The 12090-nt window shown below is 39.2% G+C and overlaps 1 non-coding gene across 1 annotated transcript; it reads left to right on the forward strand.

Moving 5' to 3' along the window:
• The first annotated feature begins 5469 nt into the window (after positions 1 to 5469).
• On the forward strand, positions 5470 to 5576 carry LOC145044632 (small nucleolar RNA R71). The gene has a single exon (XR_013681579.1). It is a non-coding gene; the product is annotated as a small nucleolar RNA R71 (small nucleolar RNA).
• The last annotated feature ends 6514 nt before the right edge of the window (positions 5577 to 12090 follow it).

Below are 12090 nucleotides of genomic sequence, written 5' to 3' on the forward strand. Positions count from 1 at the left end.
CCCCAACATATAACTCTTTCTCTGGTGTGTACAATCGAGCCGGTGCCGTCCTGTGTTACTGAAAGAACCTGAAAACAACATAACACAAAACACTGTAAGCACGAAGCTTAGTGAGTTCCCCAATATACAACTTACGCATATACGCCTTTCCAGGCCCTGACCTTCCGGTCCACTACACAACGCCTTCCGGCCCATGAGATAAATGCCTTCCGGCCCATAACGTATTGCCTTCCGGCCCATAGCACATTGCCTTCCGGCCCATAACGTATTGCCTTCCGGCCCATATAAACATACACAACACGCATAATAATTAACTTACCACATATAGCACATATATCATATATCATATCCGACCTTCCGGTCACATAACATATTGCCTTCCGGCTCATATAAACATACATAGCACGCATAGCAAATACCTTACCATTTATAGCATGTATAACACATATCATATCCGACCTTCCGGTCACACAGTCGAACCCTTCCGGGTACAGTATAGTGAGAATACTCACCTCGTGGATACTGGAAATTAGCAACTCCTGAAATCACTTGCACTTGATCCACCGAGCTTCAAGCTCCTTGAATGATGTATTCTCTTATTAATATTTTTATCTTCCACGTTGACTGACCCTAAGAAATCACACACACAGGTCAACTCTGGTCAACAGTCCACGGTCAACTCGACCGGACTCGGCGAGTCTAGTCGTCCTCCAATCCTCTAAGTTTTCCCTTCTACTCGTCGAGTATCCTCCTTGACCCGACGAGTTACTCCTGGAAGAATCGCGGGGCCACCCCGACTCCACTCGCCGAGTCTGAGGAACAACTCGACGAGTCCCAGTTATTCTTCAAGCTACTCGCCGAGTCTGCTCATCTGACTCGGCGAGTCCATGCCATGCAGTCGATCAAACTGCTTCCTGAGATCAGTATTGTCCCGACCATTCATAGGTTTGGTCCTCCTAAGCTGGTACAACACGTAAGGCCTTCATTTAGGTGCTCCTGCTACACCCCAAGGCTTATAATTTACATTTTGACCTAAGGCATAAGGATTCCAATCCAAAACCTCTCTTAATTCCCGAAATACACAGGCATGGGACATTCTGGACCTCTAAAGGTCCTAATACAGGGTTATAATCGTTTGGAGAAACAAGGATAACAATCAATCTAGTCACAAAAGGGTTCCATAAACCCTAAATCCATGCACACATCAACATAGCAGATTATAATCCGAATTGTTACCTGAATAGTGCACTCTCTGTGTCCCCAATCCTCCGAACTTGATTCCCTTGCTGTTCCTTTAACCAAACCCTTCTCTTCCTTGCACAATAACTTCTTTAAGATCACCAATGGCCTTCAATCCTTGCTCCAGATGCACACAACCGATTAGGGTTCTTCTCAGTAGGCTAAAGACGGACAATGACGGCCTATAAGTCCCCTTTATACGTCCCAAACCTAAACGGCTAGGGTTTTCGCTAAACAACGCAGACTCGCCGAGTCCCTATCTGACTCGTCGAGTCCAGTCGCGAACCCGCGACCAGGTCTGCGATCCTACTCGGCGAGTCTGGCTCCAACTCGCCGAGTCCCCCCCTTAAAACACCCCATAAATATAATTTCAACAATACTTGAGATTCCGGGCTGTTACACATTCTTTGACAAATTGGGCTGCATCTTTAAAGATTGTAGGCTAATAGAACCCAATGTCAAAGATCTTCTTTGCAGTGTGGTGTGCTCCATGATGTCCTCCTGTGGGCCCGCTATGACAATGTTCTAATATTCTTTGGCTTTCCTTCCCGAACACACATCTTCGTATGATTCCATCCGCACAGCTTCGGAAGAGGTATGGGTCGTCCCAAAAGTAATATTTGATCTCCGCAAAGAATTTCTTTTTTGTTGACTACTATAATCCTTTGGGATGTAAGTTGTAGCTAAATAGTTAGCTATGTCTGCAAACCATGGCTCCTCTCCCACTGACACCATAATGTATTCGTCTGGAAAGTCGTCTCCATCCTTATCTTCTTGCAATTGCGGGTTCTCGAGCCTAGATAAATGATCAGCCGCTACATTCTCCATTCCTTTCTTGTCTCGTATTTCTATGTCGAATTCTTGAAGAAGCAGCACCCATCGTATCAATCTTGGCTTAGCATCTTGTTTGGAAAACAAATACTTGATAGCCGAGTGGTCAGTAAAAACAGTGGTTTTAGATAAAACCAAGTAAGGGAGAAATTTGTCAAAAGCATAAACCACAGCTAACAATTCTTTTTTAGTAGTAGTGTAATTCTCTTGGGCTGGGTTTAAGGTCTTGCTAGCATAGTAGATGGGTTGAAAGTGCTTATCAACCCTTTAACCAAGGACCGCTCCTAATGCATAGTCACTAGCATCACACATGATCTCAAAGGGTAAGTTCCAATTTGGTGCAATAATGATCGGGGAATTAGTTAATTTTTCCTTTAGAAATTCAAATGCCTCTAAACACTCTTTAGTAAAATTAAAGGGTGCATCTTTAAGTAATAATTGTGTTAGAGGTTTAGTGATTTTGGATAAATCCTTTATAAAACGCCAGTAAAAACCTGCGTGTCCTAAAAAACTCCTAATGCCCTTCACATTAGTAGGTGGGGGTAATTTTGCAATGGTGTCAATCTTTGCCCGATCCACCTCAATTCCCTTTTTGGAGACTTTGTGTCCCAAAACTATACCCTCCTTGACCATGAAGTGACATTTTTCCCAATTTAGGACCAAGTCGGTTTTCTCACACCTAGCAAGCATTGAGTCAAGATTTGTGAGACAATCATGGAAAGAGGATCCGAAAACAGAAAAGTCATCCATAAAGACCTCCATGATTTTTTCCACCATATCGTGGAATATGGCGGTCATACACCTTTGAAATGTCGCAGGTGCATTGCATAGCCCAAAAGGCATGCGTCTATAGGCGAAATTCCCACTTGGGCATGTGAATGTGGTTTTTTCTTGGTCCATTGGGTCTATGGGTATTTGAAAATACCCCGAAAACCCATCTAGAAAGCAATAATAGCTATGGCCCGATAGTCTCTCTAACATTTGATCTATAAAAGGTAGGGGGAAATGGTCTTTACGAGTGGCATCGTTTAGCTTTCGATAATCGATGCACACTCGCCAACCGGTTACCGTTTGCGTCAGAATTAACTCGTTCTTTTCGTTGGTTATGACCGTCATTCCTCCTTTCTTGGGCACCACTTGGACCGGACTCACCCATGGACTATCTGAAATGGAGTAGATGATTCCTGCATCTAGGAGTTTGACCACCTCCTTCTTGACTACTTCTTGCATGTTCGGGTTCAACCTTCTTTGGTGTTGCACCACCGGCCTTGCTCCTTCTTCTAGATTGATTTTGTGAGAGAAATAGGATGGGCTTATTCTCTTGATGTCGGAGATGATCCATGCGATGGCTTGTTTCCGTTTCTTCAACACGTGCACTAGTTCCTCCTTTTCCGTCTTGGATAGATCCGAGGCTATAATTACTGGCTTTTGATTTCCTTCTTCCAGAAAGGCATACTCCAGATGGTCAGGTAACGTTTTAAGCTATGTTTGGTGGTTCTTAGTGACGGACTCGTCGAGTGCAGGTGTGGTACTCGGCGAGTTTGCAGCTGCATTCACGACTTCTGTCTTCTCTTCAGATGTACTCGGCGAGTAGATCGGTTCTACTCGGCGAGTAGGGCTGTCAAATTGCTTCATTATTTCTTCATACTCCGCTTCTTCCAACAGTCTTTCAATCTCTAATAAATCCTTTTCTGGATCAAATGCTTCATCTAAAGCTGCAAACTTGCTGGAACTTTCAGGTATGTCTTCCTCTAATAGTTCGTCAAGCATGTCGATTGAGAACGCCGTGTCGTCACTACTCCTAGAGCACTTCATAGCTTGGTCTACCCCGAATGTTACTGAATCGTCCCCGACTCGCAAGGTGAGCTTCGAATCTCTCATGTCTACGATAGCGCTAGCTGTGTTGAGGAAAGGCCTTCCAAGGATAATTGGTACTTGCGGATCCGCCTCCATGTCTAGAATGATTAAATCGGCCGGAAAGACAAATTTGTCCACTTTCACTAGCAAATCTTCACATATGCCTCTTGGGAAGGTGACTTTCTTGTTTGCCAAATGAATTGCCATGTGAATTGGCCTTGGCTCCGGGAGGTCTAGCTTCTTAAAGAATGAGTATGGCATAAGATTAACACTTGCTCCAGAGTCAGCTAAGGCATGAATTGCAGCCAAGTTGCCAAATTGGCAAGGTAAAGTTAAGCTCCACGGATCACCCTTCTTCTTTGGTAGCTTGTTTATCATTGCGGCGGAGCAGTTCTCAATAAGCACTACCTTCTACACTTCCTCCATCTTTCTTCTATTGGTGAGGACTTCCTTAAGGAACTTTGCATACTTGGGCATTTGCATGATGGCTTCAATGAAAGGAATGTTGATTTGAAGAGTTTTAATATGGTCTAGAAACTTCTGATATTCCTCTTCCTGCTTCTCTTTCTTGGCTCAGGCTGGGTATGGCATTGGAGGCTGGTAAGGCTTTACAGGAGATTGTTCACTCGTTTTTGATGGGGTACTCGCCGAGTCCATCGGCCCTACTCGGCGAGTAGGACTCTCAGATTGTGATTCTTGGTTTTCTGCTTGTTCTTTCGCTCCTTCCTTCTGTGAATCCCTGGTTGCTTCAGTTCGAATGGGGGCCAGAGGAGTGATGATCTTCCCACTTCTTGTTGTGATAATGTTTATTTGTGCGCCTCGTGGGTTGTTTTCGGTTTTGCTAGGAAGTTCACCCGGTGACCTTTGGTTAAGTTGTTGAGCAAGTTGCCCAAGCTGCGTTTCTATATTGTGGATGGATGCTTGCTGGTTCGTGAGCATGGTTCTTGTTTCTTGGATAGCAGCATCATGATCACTATGCCTTTTTTCGGAAGCAGCCACAAATTTAGTAAGCATATCTTCCAAGCTTGGCTTCCTTTCTTGCACCGGCTCCTCCTTTTGGTAAAATCCTCTCCCTTTTTGTCTATACTTCTCCTCCTTGGCCTTGTTGTACTCTTCGTAAGGAAGCCACTCTTTTTTTTTTTGCACCAGTCCTCGTCATATCGGTCTGCGCTCGAATAACACGCTTGCGCCTTCTTGTTGCCATTCTCATCCAAATCGCAATCTCTAGTGAGGTGAGGTCCATTGCAGTTTTCACAACCCACCCGAATAGCATGGATCATTTGATCCATTTTATCCATTCTCCTATCCATGGTTTTTAGCATAGCCATGACCGCGAATAAGTCTTCAGTAGCAGAATAAGCGGCTCCCCTCGTGACAGCATGCCTAGGGTTATGGTATTCTCTAGAGTGTTTAGAGAATTCTTCAATCAATTCTTTAATCACCAGGGGTGGCTTCTTTGTAAGTGGGCCTTGCGAGTCTAGCAACTGACGGGTTGTGACATTGACTCCATCATAGAAGATGGAAACTTCTTGCTGGCTGTTTAGATCATGGTGTGGGCAGTTTCTTAGCAGACTTTTATACCTCTCCCACGCTTCATATAGTGACTCTCCAGCTTGTTGTTCAAAGTTTGCAATGGCCTTCTTCAGCTTGGCTATCTTGGAAGGTGGGCAAAAGTGATCAATGAATTCTTCCTTCATCTTGGCCCAAGTAGTGATTGATCCGGGGGGAAGTGACTTGAGCCAGTCTTTAGCAGCACCCTTGAAGGTTACCGAAAGCATACGAAGTAGTTGAGTTTTGTGGGTTACATTTGGAATATTGAAGTAATTAGCTACATCATTGACTTCATCCAAATGTTTGTAGGCATCTTCATGATCTTTCCCATAGAAAGGTATTTCCTTGAGTGAAGCTAGGATATGACCTTTTAGCTCGAAGGTAGCAGTCGCGGGAATTGCGGGTTGCACAAGTCCCGGGCCATTGTCGTCGCGCATCCTCTTCTTCCATTCTCCCATGGGGATTTCATCAATGTTAGCCATTGTGAACGCTAACTCTTCCTCCGACTCGGTTTCTTGATCGTACGTTGCCACCTCTTCTTCCTCGGTCTCGTACCCAATATCTTCTTGAATTGGTTCCTCAATTATCAAAGAAGCGCTAGAAGCTCCTGATTTACTGCTCTTCTTTTTCCCAAAAACAGTCTTCAAGTTGGACAATGGTGATTTCTTTGGTGTACTTGAACTCTCCACGTCCTTTCCTTTGTTTCTTTTCAATGCGGATTCGGGATCTTCAAACGGGGGTACCAGTGGTGTGTTTGATCCTCTGGTCATGAAAGTCCTGAAATCAATAGAATAAAAAGCGTAAAAAGAACAAAAAGATTGTACTAAAAAAAATAAAATTTACTGCTAACTAAACTGCTACTCGCCGAGTAGGTGCGATTGCACTCGGCGAGTATCAGTGGTATTTTGAAAAAATTCTAAATTTAATACTAAACTAAAACAGATACTAAAACCTAATTACTAATTACTAAATTGCAATAAATGAACTTTATGCAAGTAAACTCACACAAAGGATCGAAAAAATTAGGAATTAGCTTAATTATTTAGAACCGTTCCCCGACAACAGCGCCAAAAACTTGATGTGTGTGAAATGCACTTGTTTTATCCCTACTTTTAATTAATAAATTGAAGACACAAAGGCAGTGAACCTGTCTTTTAGTGGTATAGATTAGTAACTAAGGTGTCGAACTCAGGGAACGGAAAATTAAACTAATAGCTAATTTTAACTAAAACAAGTAATAAAAGTAAAGGGTTTTTCTCTAGTTTTGCAAGACTAGAAACTTAGGCACACTAAATTAAATAATTAACTAAAGCAACAACTATTCACCAAATTTGATAAACATGTTTCCATTTAGGTTCAACCAATTCACTCCTATGGTTATTTAAATTTATGGTAGATTAATTGTTATTGGTTACCAATTATAATAGTTAGGTTCATGTTCATTACTCCTAACCCTTAGACAATTAACTAATTTAAGCGTTGATCAAGTGTTTAAACTAATTAATTCCCTAGATTAATGATTTGGATTAAATAAGATTTGTAATGGTCAATTAAATTATTAATTCAATTAACCTCTTGTTGATGGTTTCTCAAACAAGTTCACACATTAATCTTCCTATTTTCTTATTAATCTTAGTTTAATAATCATTACTTCTAAGCATATGGTTTAGTGTTCACGTAGACATATGAGGTTAACAATTAAGAGATGTTCATGCAACCTAATTTCCTTCCAATTAACAGAAAATAGTAGTGATTAATACATAAGGTTCTTTAACAAATTTAATTTAATAAATCACCAATAGACAATTAAGCAAAAATCAATAATTAAACCATAGGAGTTCCTTGGTATTCCCCAAACAGAAACAAAAACGAATTTAGTTCATAATTGCAGTAGAAACAAACATAAAAACAAAGTTTACTAAAGCAAACATATTCAATTCCTAAATCTAAGTGGTAGAATTAACCTAATTGCTTGAATTTTTCAAAAGATTGAAGCTTAGGGTTCCTTAGCATCTTCTAGGGCTCTTAGTCGCAGCTAAACCTTCAAAAATCTCCAGGAGTGTAGTCCCATTAGATAAGGATTCGTCTTTTATAGATATCCCAAAACAGGGTGTACTCGGCGAGTAGCAGAACCAACTCGCCGAGTAGGTCCATAATTATCCGTCTTGAATCAGCAGTCGTAGTTATCTTCTGGAACATCCTCGTGTACTCGCCGAGTAGAGTCGATCTACTCGCCGAGTAGATGGCCTTTTTCACTCTTTGATCTTCAATTTCTTCCCCTTGCTACCTTTTACTTCCAAGCATATCTTCTGGACTGAAAACAAAATTCACAACATTTTAAGTACCTTTTGTCCACATTATTCACATAATTAATTAAAAATAACTAAGAATATATGCTAAATAATTAACTAATTATGCACATATCACCTATCAATGTGTGATTTCATTCCTAGAACATGAGCACACACAGGTTTACCATCTTCATGTTTCATTTCCAATAGGGCTTTAGTGACATTGAACCTTTCAATTCTTCGATCTTATGGGTTAGGGAGAACAACGGGAGGACGAGGAGGAAGTGAAGCATGATCTCTTATTCCTCGATCGAATCATGGAATATCATCTTCATGTGGAAAACTTGTTCCATAGGATTTGGGAAGACCATGGTTGTCGAACTTTGACATCTAAAAAATGGGAGAAAACATAAATTCAAGTCAGTTGATAGATTGAGTTCTTAATAAATCACCCAAATGAGATATTATGGCTAGGACCCAACACAATACGCTACAACCTAGAAAAGGGATGCCGTAATCTAGTTGCAGAATATTTGAAGGTAAGTGAATGACGATTCACTAATTTCCACCATGAAAAACGAAAAAGAAATTTAAGTTTTAAATCTATGAAAACTCCTAGATTCTTTGAGATTCATTGAACTTTTTCAATGTCATGTTTAAATCTCGATATTCCCTCTAGTTTGTGACTGGGATACCGAGGATCACAAAGTGGGTGTGAATAACCATGCAAACTTACATGGTGCCCTCACATGTTACGATCACCTATTTGATGTGCCGGTAAACAACACACGCTCCACCGAACTATGACAAACATTGAGTCACCCTTTGCTACCTTTGCTTAGAACCATTTAGTGTGCCGGTAAACTACACACGCTCCACTAACATCTTTGCAAGGGCACAAAGTGTAATTTCATGGAATTGCATAAATTCACTTTTGCGTAAGTAACTAAGATTGGGAATTTGTAAAACATTTAGTTAATATTGTACTTCATTATACTTATAATGGAAATTTTTTTCCTATCCTACCCGTTCAGCTAACGACCCTACACAAGTCAAGAGTGCGGTGGGTAAGAGTGGATACCCATTCAATCGCCATTTTATAGGCAATTTCCTTAAACACCCCTTATAGACCAGCTTCATGAATGAGGCCTACTAATGGTAAGACTGACTTTTACTCATACATATATATAATGTTAGACTTTTAATGTTATATATAGTATAGGGTGTAGTTTACACTTTTAAAATACTAGGTGGTCAAATTTAACAATTATACTTTTAATTCAATTAAATTGTAAACCTAAACTTTTATGGATTTATTAAACCTCTTTTAATTATACACCTTAATTAATTAATAAAACCATAACAGTGTGATTTGAACTTTTCAAAACAATACTAGGGTTTAAGAATTTAACATTTCTAAATTAACTTTTAATCAACATTTAAATTCAAAAACTTGAGGACAAGTTTTGAAACATTTCAAAACATTAGGGTTTAGAATTTAAATATATATCAAATTAAACTTTTAATCAAAATTTAAATTCCAAAAACTTGAGGGCAAGTTTTGAAACTATTCAAAACATTTGGGTTTTAACTATTTAAATTTCAAAAACAAAACTTTTAAGTTCAAATTTAAACTATAAAACCTAAAGGGAAAAATTGAAACTTTTCATAACACACGGATCAAACAACAAATAATATAAATTAAACTATTAATTTTATCATTATCTATATTTGACCTAATTTCAATTTCTTGCAAAATAAGTTACCCGATTAATATAAATAATCAACTTTAATCATATAAGGAAGTTATTATCTAATCAATTGGTAATTATCTTGTGTTCTGGCAAGGATATTCATTAAGAAACAATAAAATTCATATTTTATAGGTTTAAAACGAATATGGTAATTATCCTTAAGCAAAACAGCAACAAAATCCAAAAATCCCTCTGTCTGACGCTCCGACTCGCCGAGTCACACTCTGGAACTCACCGAGTAGGGCTGACTCGCCGAGTCCAGGTAGTGACTCGCCGAGTCAGGTCGAACAGAAGGCCAGAAAACGATTTTCAGCTACGTAATGCATCAATACAATAGAAACCAATCTAGGCTCTGATACCACCGATGGGTTTTAGTCATAAGAACATCCTATGTGCTCATACAAACCCTAATGCTTCGACCTAGGTTTCTCTAGTGTACATGCAATTTATCCAAGACTATAAACCCTAATTCTAGCATATGATAATCAATATTAACATAATATTGGGTTTCAGATATTACCTTGATTGTTATGTAGCAATAACAATCACAATTCCTTCTTGTAATCACTTTAGAAAGCTTAGAGTCATAAATGTCACTCCTCTAATGGTTCACAAACACCAAGAGCAAGAGGATGAAGAAGAGAAGAGAAGGAGGCTGCCCAAAATCGTCCAAAACCCTAGAGAACCAGTTCCATACGTTTTTGGGGCTTAAGGGTACTATTTATACATGTAGGCTATTAGGGATTTAAACTAGGAAACCCTAATATGACTGCTTAAGCCCTAAGCAGCCATGGATTCCTTTCCTAAAGGCTTTGGACGATTTCTTATGGGTTTCCCCATAGAATTCGTCCAACCTTATAATATAAGACAATCCATAGCCCAATTGCAATTATCTTATAATTACAAATCCAGTCACTTAAGTTTAATTAATCTCTTTTAGCCACAAACTTAATTCTTATTAATTCTTGACTAATATTAATTAAACAATATGATTTCTCCTTTAATATATTATTCCCATAAGATATAAATAAATCATATTTAATCCTTTCTCTCCATAATTCATCCTATCAAGTTGCTTTGGTGAAGGCAACCCACAAGGACCATGCACCATCGGGTCAAGTACATACCAAAATAGTTATGGACTTAGACACTAATCCAATACTTTTCCCTTAGTCATCTATTGTTTCTTGACCTCTAATTTCAGGATGAAATTCTCTCTAACGGGGGATGATGTGACAACCTGAAATTTCTATCTTGAAAAACCATTCAGTTCAGTCAAAGTCACACTTGTTTTAGCTATATTTTAGCCTTTTTAAGGGTCTGTTTGAGTATTTTAAGCCTAGTATCTTCAAGAAGGAATGTTAGGAAGTATATTCTAGAGTTCAGTGTGCAGCATAGAAGCCGAGAAACTCCAAGAATTGGAGTTTACGGCCGTAATTAGGGTTTATGGCCGTAAAGCCTTGGCTGGCCGTGCAGTCACCCCTTAAATATGATACTTCTTCATTTTTCACCACTTTTCCCACTTCCAACTTAAGAAATCAGAATCTCTCTCAACTATCATCAAGCTTTTTTCAGCTTGAACTTCCAAGAATGTAAGTATTTCTTCCATTTTCGAGTTGATATCCTTCTTGATCTTGTATCACCCTTTGATTTCATCCATTAAATTCATCTTTTTGGGAAGATCTTCAAGTATTCATCACTTTCACCAAGAACACCTACTTGTTCTTGGGTCGTGAACCCCCGTCAAGCCTGAAAAGTGTATGTATCTCTTCTATCTTCTAGTTAAACACATGATTCCTAGCCTTGAAACATCAAATAACGCATGAACACCAAGAGTTTATGGCCGTAAACCCTTTCATGGCCGTAAGCCCTTGTGTTGGTACATGTTTTGGCCTCAAACTAACTTCAAGTCCAAGCCTAGGGTGGTGAGCACTTATAAAATGCTAGTTAGGGCCATGAAACACCTTGCTTACAAGTTCTCCCATGAGTGTAAGAATGTAAACTCCATGACCGTACACACCTTGGCCATATACCACTTAGGCCGTAAAAACAATGGCCGTAAACTCCATGTGTAGTCGTAAACCCCTAAGATGCAATCCTTTGTGATTGTAACTCTTCAATATAAGTGTTTCCAAGTCCCTAAGGTGATTCTCTATCATGATTAGTTGATTAAAAACTAACTATATACATATATGTGTCATTATATGCTAAATAGGATCTGTGTGTGCTCGAGACTTCACTTGACACTTAGCATCCTATACCGATCTTACATTCGCATCACTCAGTACAGGTGAGTTCATACCCCTTAACTTACATTTTAATTAGTTTTAAATGTTTTTATAGGGTGGGGGGGGGGGGGGGGGGGAATACAAGTAGAAAACATTTTAGTTATATAATGAATCACAAGTGATTTATAACTACAAAGTAAAGAATTTCTTATATTTCAAATGTATTATCAAACAAACCTTCTTCAAATCACTTTATAAACTAACATCAAGTCATTAATACTTTCCAAATGTTAAACTCTTTTCATATTTCACAAAACTCCTGTTTAAACTTATTAATAT

Source organism: Lactuca saligna, chromosome 4, assembly GCF_052625555.1.
Source record: "Lactuca saligna cultivar CGN05327 chromosome 4, ASM5262555v1, whole genome shotgun sequence".
NCBI classification, from domain to species: Eukaryota; Viridiplantae; Streptophyta; class Magnoliopsida; order Asterales; family Asteraceae; genus Lactuca; species Lactuca saligna.